Source organism: Aptenodytes forsteri, unplaced genomic scaffold (genome assembly GCF_000699145.1).
Source record: "Aptenodytes forsteri isolate BGI_AS27 unplaced genomic scaffold, ASM69914v1 Scaffold69, whole genome shotgun sequence".
Classification (NCBI taxonomy): domain Eukaryota; kingdom Metazoa; phylum Chordata; class Aves; order Sphenisciformes; family Spheniscidae; genus Aptenodytes; species Aptenodytes forsteri.
In genome coordinates, this window is record NW_008795885.1 from 2,375,676 (window position 1) to 2,384,408 (window position 8,733).

The 8,733-nt window shown below is 40.0% G+C and overlaps 1 long non-coding RNA gene across 4 annotated transcripts in view; it reads right to left on the reverse strand.

Annotated features, from left to right (window-relative positions):
* The window catches only part of LOC103903043, a 36,096-nt gene that overhangs the window by 7,227 nt on the left and 20,136 nt on the right, over positions 1-8,733 (reverse strand). For all 4 annotated transcript variants that reach the window (XR_002086262.1, XR_657827.2, XR_002086261.1 and 1 more), the window contains one exon: positions 7,529-7,680. This is a non-coding gene — a long non-coding RNA (uncharacterized LOC103903043). The remainder of the gene's footprint in view (positions 1-7,528; positions 7,681-8,733) is intronic.

The following is an 8,733-nucleotide window of genomic DNA, read 5'->3' on the forward strand; positions in this document are numbered from 1 at the left end:
TAACGGTTGGTTGGACTCATCTTAGAGGTCTTTTCCAACCGAAATGATTCTATGATTCTATGAATTCCAGAGCTGCCACAACCTGGGAGTGAAGGGGATCTCCTCAGGGGCCTCCAACAAGTATGGTGGCTCCTCAGGCAGATGATGAGTTCAGTCTGGCTCTTCCTGGATGACTGGTTATTCCAGGCTGAGTAAAAATACCAGATTGGGCCCTTTGCTCCCCTGCCCCTTCTTCGTTCAAGGCAGAACAGGAGCACTGTATCAGTCTCACATGTTTTTGCAGACTGGAAAGCATTTCCTGCCCAGAACTACTTCTAGATGAATAATCTTGTTAAAATTTCATTTCTACTAACTACAAGGCCTCTGTACTTCTCTGGCTTTACACTAGTTTTTCTGAAGAACTCCAAAAATTAGCTTGTCTGAATTCCCCACCTACTTCTGTTTTTTAAGCAGTATGCAAACTCTGCTGTTTACCATGTAACATTTTGAGACCATGTCTTGCTATCATACCAAATAAAGAAAATAGATTGAAGCAGCCAGCTCCTTCATCCTGAAGCAACCTATGCTTCATACAAACAGCAGAACTACTTGGAGTATTCAGTTAACAATGATGCCCTCTTTTCAGAAAAACTGCAAGCTAAGCAGCTTTTAGCCTGATGATGCATATTAGAGGATTAGCTGTTAAGTCTACTTTAAATAGTCTCTCTTTTCATTTCAGATTTGTATATGCAGTTTAGACAACTCTGCCCATTAATCAGGTGTTATAGCAAATGAGTGGCTGGTTAGAGGCTACAGATGAGATTCATGGTCTTATCTAATTATAGGCACCTGAAAGCTGGGCATCTCATCTAAGCTGGTTAAGTGGGCTCCTTCTGTAATCAGTAAAGTAGCCGTCCTCAAATGGGAATACATTCTACCATCCTGTTCCACAAGCTGAATCCTACTGTGGGAATACACTGGTCACAGAAGGAGTTTTGGTCCCTAACTTTTACATGGTTACAATTAGATGATAGGAACCTATCTTCTCTCTTAAGAAAATAGAGAAAATTGCTTAAGATCTTATATTGCACACAATAGATCAATGGTGGCTGTCGTTTTCATTGATTTGTTTCATGATTTCTCATCTCTAAAGTCATTCAAAATGGAAAGATATATAGCACTTTTTGTGCATGGAAAGAACCACAGTAAATTCAGGTCAGGCTTGGTCTGATAACAAAATGGCTTTTCCGAAAAGGTATGCAGTATCTTGCTGGAGAGCCAACAATGAGCTCTGGGCTACTGTCACAATGTAGTTATCCAAAGACAAGGATGGACAGAAGAAATTACATAATAGAGAAAAGAAAATGAATATTTTTCTCACTGTGACTCTCATTCCTTCTAGTGCACACAATAAAGAGAAAAGAAATAATGAAAAAAATTACTGCCCACCCAGCTGCCTTCCAAAAATGGCTCCTTGGAGCTTTTGTTTTCATTGAAGCAGATAGAAACAGCTACAATTTCTGTCCAGAGAATGGCATTCACCCTTACGGACAACAATTCTGCATTCAAATAGGAATAAAAGTGCCTTCATACAAAATTACTGCTGTCATATTTGCTGCCTGTCAGTGAGAAGCCAGATTTGTGAATAGGCAATTTTTGAAAATGAGATTGTCCTATTAAGTATATAGAATCATACTTTCAGTTAATGTAAACAGTTCTGTCAATAGAACTATGCGTTCTTATGTCTGATCTTCCATCCCCCTGTTTGTACCAGAAAGAGCAAATCATTAATGAGGGTTTCAGTCATAACAGACATAACATGAAGAACGTCATGATATAATAGTACTGTGAAAAAGAAACAATTGCTATTTTTAAGTCTCCCTTGGGTGCATTTGCAAAGTTGGTGCTCATGGGTGAACTGGCATTCATGACTCCAGAGACTGAAAACTGATATTAAATCCATTGAGCATCCAAACTCTACCCTGAATACAGAATTACTAAATTCCTGGTTGAGATGCTATGGCACTTATCACCAGTATTTGAAATGCTTGAAATTACTCAAGTTCCTCAACACAAGCAACAAAGAAGAGGAATTCACAGCACCATGTGAACACATACTCAGGATGCTTCCTGCCTCAAGAAACACACAGTCTAATGCAAAGGACAACTGAGAGACTAGGTAAGAAAATACTAAGAAACGAGAACAAATAGCAAGCAGATGTGTGGTTTCCACACAACAGCAACTCATCTGTTACCACAACGTCTACAAACACTTGGATGAAAGAGTCTATGAAGGATGAGAATGAAACAGGGTTGCAGACACTTGCAGAGAGCTCCTCCCAAATTTAAGTAAACACATGAGAGAAAGTGTAGTTCTTGTCTTGAAATAAATATCATAAATTAGTAGAACTTCTAAGAAGGCCTGTTCAGAAGCAGGGTTCAATTTCTCAATACCAAGTAAGAAACAAAAGATAAGCAAGGGAACATGAGTGCTTCAGAAGTGAAGATAATGCATGTATGACTGACATTGTAGAGAAACACCTCACACAGATGAAGACAGAAAAGTTGGTCAAAACTGATCTTTGTGCATTCTGCACTGCTACAAAGAATATTTCTCAAGGCCACAGAAAAGCCTATTGCTGCAAGCAAGTGGTAATGAGATGATGGCCTAGATAAAGATTTCAGCTGTGTGGCTGCATGAGAAAACATATTCTGCAGAAAAAGTCTTCAATACATGCACTTCAGGTGTCAGAATCTCAAGAGGAGTAAAAAAAGAACAACTGTAAAAAGATGAAGGAAAGATGAGCTGGGAAGAGTGCAGTTATGTTGCGCTTCATCAGTATGATATCTCAGTGACACACTGTACAGAGTGAAAAGTGCAGGAGGAGATAGCAATTTGAAGAGTGAGTCAATAGTGGCAAAGCAGCAAAGGAGAAGTACAGCTAGTTATCAAGGAAGGTAGAAGAACAGGAGCTGGCAGAACAAATGCCTAATGCAGCACTAACCGCACTGTGGGACTGACAACAGAGCAGGAGCACAGGTATAGTCACCCAGAGACAAAACAGAGCTCACAAGATAAGACAAAGTTGCAAGTTGGCAGAGTGAAACTTTTGGGATGGGGACAGAGACCCCAAAAGATAAAGATGAGCAAGAAATGGACAGAATCTGCAAGAATATTCAAGGAACAAAAGACAGGGTGTAGAGAGCTGAGAGGAGATGAGAAAGCATCAAAGCTAGAAGTCTAGACGTCATGGAAAGACCAAGTGACAGGCATGGTGACAGCCCTCAACTCAGTGATGAGAGGAAACCAGTTATGATCAAAGTGAGAGGACTCTGCACAATGGATCAGACATGAAGCCTCATAGGTAAACACAAGAAGCAAATTGGGGCTGCAGGCCACATAAAGACAATAAAGGTAAAGATCAGGGTGCAGGTGAGTCGACACTGAAGCTCACCATAGAGAAAGGCTGGAGACTGCCAGAAGATACTGCTTCACACACTGTCAAGACAAAACGAAATTCTCCACAAAGCATGCTGCCCTGGTAAGTTGTGGAGGCAGACAATATCAGCAGCTTCAAAGAGGGACTGGACAAATTAATGGACAACTTCATCATAAAAGATACTAATGGGAAAAGGCACGATGCACTCTCTCTCACATCACAGTACTGGACACACGATACTCCTCCAGTCACTCATTTGAAATGTCTGGTCAAACCTTGAGTAGAAAATTTTAACCAAATGCAGCTAAAACACAAAAGGTTGTTATGGGCACTACAGAATATTTTTCTGCCAACCTAACTCTGGAAACTGAGTCGATTATTATTTTCTGAAACTTTTCGAAGAACAAATAATTATAGCCTGAGGATGAAAGTGGCATGAGAAATAGAGACCTCAATAACAGAACCTTTAGTGAGGAATCAACCAGCGCTATAAAATGTCATCCTCTAGGTTAAAACCAGAGAAATTATTTAGATGGTAAGTGACTTTGTTAATTTTTTTATTGTTTTGCATGGTCCCTAGCAAAAAGGGACCTGTTTCATCTAATTATTACTATATTGAATCACATACACAATCTTGCAGAACAATTGCTGGTATAAATGTTAGCCTTTGCTGATTCACCTCAGGAGACTCCTCTTGTCCATGAAGGGACCGAGGATGTGTGGAGGGAGATAAATGTTCTGGTTTCTGTACAACGGCATCAGTATGACTTTCAGGGAACATTAAGTCTGTTCTTGCACACCTCTCAGGAACAATTCCAGAAAAAGAAATCACGCACACAATTTTTGAAGACACATTCATCTCTCCACAGAAGAACAGGTACTGCCCTTTGACATAGAGATGGGATTACAACTTCACCTATTGAAGACATGGAAAATTAAGAAAAGAGTAAAAGTAAAGAACAATACTAATAAAGACAGAGCTTGAGAGTCTTACTCTAGGATGTCTTCATGAAACAGTAAGTCAGCCTTCATTATACAAATCACTACAGTGCTTAGAGGCACCTTAACCCCAGTTTGTTAACTCCACAGTCTTCTGTGGTTTTAGTCCCATGTTTGCACAGACTTTTCTTTAAAGTGTGTTCAGTCCAGGTGTAAAACAAAGAAAAACTGACAAATGCAAACACAGGACTGAAGAAAAACAGGGTGGGGAGTGGAGGAGGTTATTGCAGCTAAACAATTAATTAAGCATTTAATTATCCAAAGTGCAAACCTAAGCATGTGTTTGATCTAGTCATTTACTCAAGCATGCAAGTCATCCACATCATTTGCATAGTTAGAGTAGAGGCTGAAGTATTTCATGGAGCAGGGCTTTGGTCCATGCAATGGAAGTATGAAATCTCAAGATCCTTCCATGCCTTCGCCATTGCTTTCCATCAAGTTTACAATGAAGAAAATAGAAAATAGAAGGACATATCTGATGAGCCAATGTTTGCAACAAAATTAAGATTAAAAGAGTGGCACAAATTAGAAGTAGTTTGATAGTCATTAACAAGTATTCCTGACAACATAGCATCCAATCTCTGCATTCCAAATCCAGGATAACCACCTTTTACCTCTTATTTATACATGCAGCACTCTTCACAACTACTGTGTTGGGTCCAGCCTGAAGCTGATGAATTTTCACTTTCTTATGCATCAGGAAGGACAGGGAAGGGCAAATGGGGGCTATATACTCCGTTAATCACTATGGGAAAAGGAAGTGTACTATCAAAATTTAAATTAATCTGTCTTGAAACCTTTGGGACTTTCATTAAGAAGTAAATTCTTACTAAGAAACATGTAAGTTAAATTTTAAAAATGCAATAAATCAAGCTTAAGTTTTCCTATTCATGTTCTTTCTACAAGTAAGTGGCTTAAATTAAAGCCTACAGGAGAAAGAAATTTCAGTAACAAAGCTTTAAAAAGCAAGAAGAAACCTTTAATATTCTAAACGGTTTATAAATGAAGTAGTTGAATCTGTATCTCCATAGCTCCAAGAAGGTTTGTTGCTTTACTTCTTACCTTTTGAATGAGTTATGTATCTGTATGTACCTGTACTATTTCTATGGTTATTGTGGTAATGCTTTTCATTCTGCTGTTTTTCCATGGACTCTGACTCCCCAGCATTCCCAGGACAGCAACCTTCACTCACCAGTACTTAACTGACAAAGTCCACATCAGCACCTTTGAAGACTTTTCTTTGTCAAACTAGTCAACTTCCTAAACCTGAACCTAGAATAGATATAAAACCTGAAGGCATAGCAATAGCAGAGCAGAAACAGAACCACAAAGCCCAAAACTGGGACCTTCCTAAAGCAGCAATAAGCTTTTCCTCTGAGAAGGTGAAACAGAGGCTAAAAAAGCATGTGCTCTAGGGATATACATGTTTTGAAGAAGCTCTTCAGTGCTGTTGTATTCACACAGTGATCACAGTGTTCCCCTTCCTCCACTGCAAACAGATAAAATTTCTGGCAAACTGAGGTGCAAGGAGTGGCTGATATGTCAGTGTGTACCCAAGACTGCATCAGGAGCTGAGGCAGAAGCTTATCTAGACCTGGCCATGGAGAAACGCTCTGAGGTCTAGACACACGGAGAGGAAACTGACATATTTTAAATCATAGTGGGCCCAAAACATCACAGTTGGTGAAGTGGATGGCTGTAACCAAGATACCAGGTCTGCAAGTGGGAGCATCCTGGAATTTCACCCCAAAGGCAGCAAAAATCAGTAAGTTTTTTACTCAAAAGCATGTCTCCAAGAAAAACTAAGGGAAAAGGGGCAACCAGTCCTTTAACAAGGACAGACCCCTACCTGGGAAATACAGGAAGAGAGAAAATCAGGGAAAAAAAAAGAAAATGACAAGTTGTTTTCTAAATGTTTTCTCAGTGCCTCAGTGTTAAAGGACCAACTTATTTTTCTTCTGGGTTGTTTGGCACTCAGCCCATGGGCACCGTCTTTCCAGGGGATTTTAAGAATGCCACAGAGGTGGCATCTATATTTATTTTCTCCTGTACACTGGAGAAAGCTGCACAAATAGGAAGGTAAAAGCTTTAAAAGACTACAAGGAAAAAAATCAAGATGCTGAAAGAGAACAGACCTGAGGGAAGAAAGTACTTCAGAGTTGACTGGAACATGGTTGCAAGAGTCTGACCAGAATGAGGAGAAAGCGGAGGAATGAAGAAACAAATGGAAGGAAACAGGAAGGTAACAGCCCTGGAGGAATATTTATCACTGAAACAGTTTTGAAGTAAAACTTTCTCTCTTTTCAGTTTGTGTGTTTCTGACCATAAAGAAAAATACCTGTCACACTTTTTCTAATTAGCTGTAATACACAAGGCCAGAACAATAGCTCTTTACCTCAAGAAAAGTCTAAATCAAAATCCCTCTTAGAAGCCAAAGCCAAGAATAAATGTGTGCATTTAGGTAATTTTTTCTGAATTTAATCTGCACAGTATCTGTAGTGGCCAGCTCCTTCATAAAGCTAAAGAAACCACAAAACACCTAAAAGATATGTTAGTTTAAAATGCATTATAGAAAGCTATCATTTAAGAATTCAGAAGGACTGACAATATTGATACAAAACTTACTCACTTGTGACCACAATCACCGGAGACATTAGTTCATAACAAGTATTTACTTATATGTGTGAACAATTTAGAAAATACAAGGTCATATTCTACCTAAAAATGGTTTAAGTTCCTGTAGCTAAAGCCTTCTGCTCACATAATGCTTTCAAATATATCTAAGCTCTTACAAGGCACTGATTGGTATTATAAAGTGGAGGATGTAACAAAGATATTAGCAACAAGTTGTCCTCTTGCATGCAGGGATTACAGTCCTTGCGAATTCCAGGAATATAATCTTTCTGTTATAAGCTCTGTCATCACCATTACTAGGCAGAGGTATTAGGAAAGCATCAGGAGGCTAGCTGAGAGTGTTATGATAAAAGTTTGGAATCACATTCACTTGAAAAACATAAAGATAATGAGGTAGTCCTGGACAAGCACTGGCCATGCAATTAAGTTGTTTCACAATTAAAATTAGGCATGTAATTGCACATACATTTACATACCTCCTGGGAGCACTTGCAGAAGTTTTGCCTCAGCGAACAGTATAATCAGCTATACTTATCACCATGTTCTGTTTAGGAGTTAAGGTGTATCTTTCATTAATGAAAGTGTAGAGGCAGGAAGATGGAGAGAAAATTCAGGTCTTCCTCAAGTACTGTCAAGAGATTAAAAAATAGAAAAGTAAAATCTCTGTGACACTACATTATCTCCTAGAATTATCTCCTACTTTTACAAGAAGATTCCAGCTTCACACATAACGTATATAATTATAGGAAAACAAAAAAAAACCCCACATGAATGCAGTCAAGAACCAAACCAAATGAAAAAATGTCCACTCATTTTTCTGGGTAGTTCCCTACTTAAGAGCCTCACTTCTGCAATATCAATCTTCTCTCTGATATTTACAGAAAAGTCAAGAATTTTCTAAGGCAAAGATGCTAAGATCAGAAAAACTAGGTAACGCAATAGACAGACAGACAGACAGACAGACAGCTAGCTAGCTAGCTAGGTAATAAATGGAAGTACTTCCTTGACATCCTTTGTCATTTAGTCCCTAGAATTATCAAAGCAAGTTTCTGTAAGAATGTGAACACCATGGCAATGCAGTGGGCTCAGCTGTTACACTGGCTAAATTCAACAACCATACTACATCAGAGGAGTTAGGAACGTGCGCACGCCGGCAGGGCTATGACATTATTGGCATCACGGAGACATGGTGGGATGGCTCCTATGACTGGAGTGTTGGGATGGAGGGATACAGGCTCTTTAGGAAGGACAGGCAGGGGAGACGAGGAGGGGGTATTGCCCTCTATGTCAACCACTACCTGGACTGCATGGAGCTCCGCCTGGGGATGGATGAGGAGCCGACCGAGAGCTTATGGGCCAAGATTAAAGGGAAGGCAGGGACAGGTGACATTACGGTGGGGGTCTGCTACAGGCCACCCGACCAGGAAGACCGAGCGGATGAGGCCCTCTATAGACAGATAGAAGCAGCCTCACGCTCACAAGCCCTGGTCCTCATGGGGGACTTCAACCACCCCGACATCTGTTGGAAGGACAACACAGCAGGGCATAAGCAATCCTGGAGGTTCCTGGCATGTGTCAATGGTAACTTCCTTCTCCAAGTGGTAGAGGACCCAACAAGGAGAGGTGCTGTGCTGGACCTTGTTCTCACCAGCAATGAGGGGCTGGTGGGGAATGTGAAACT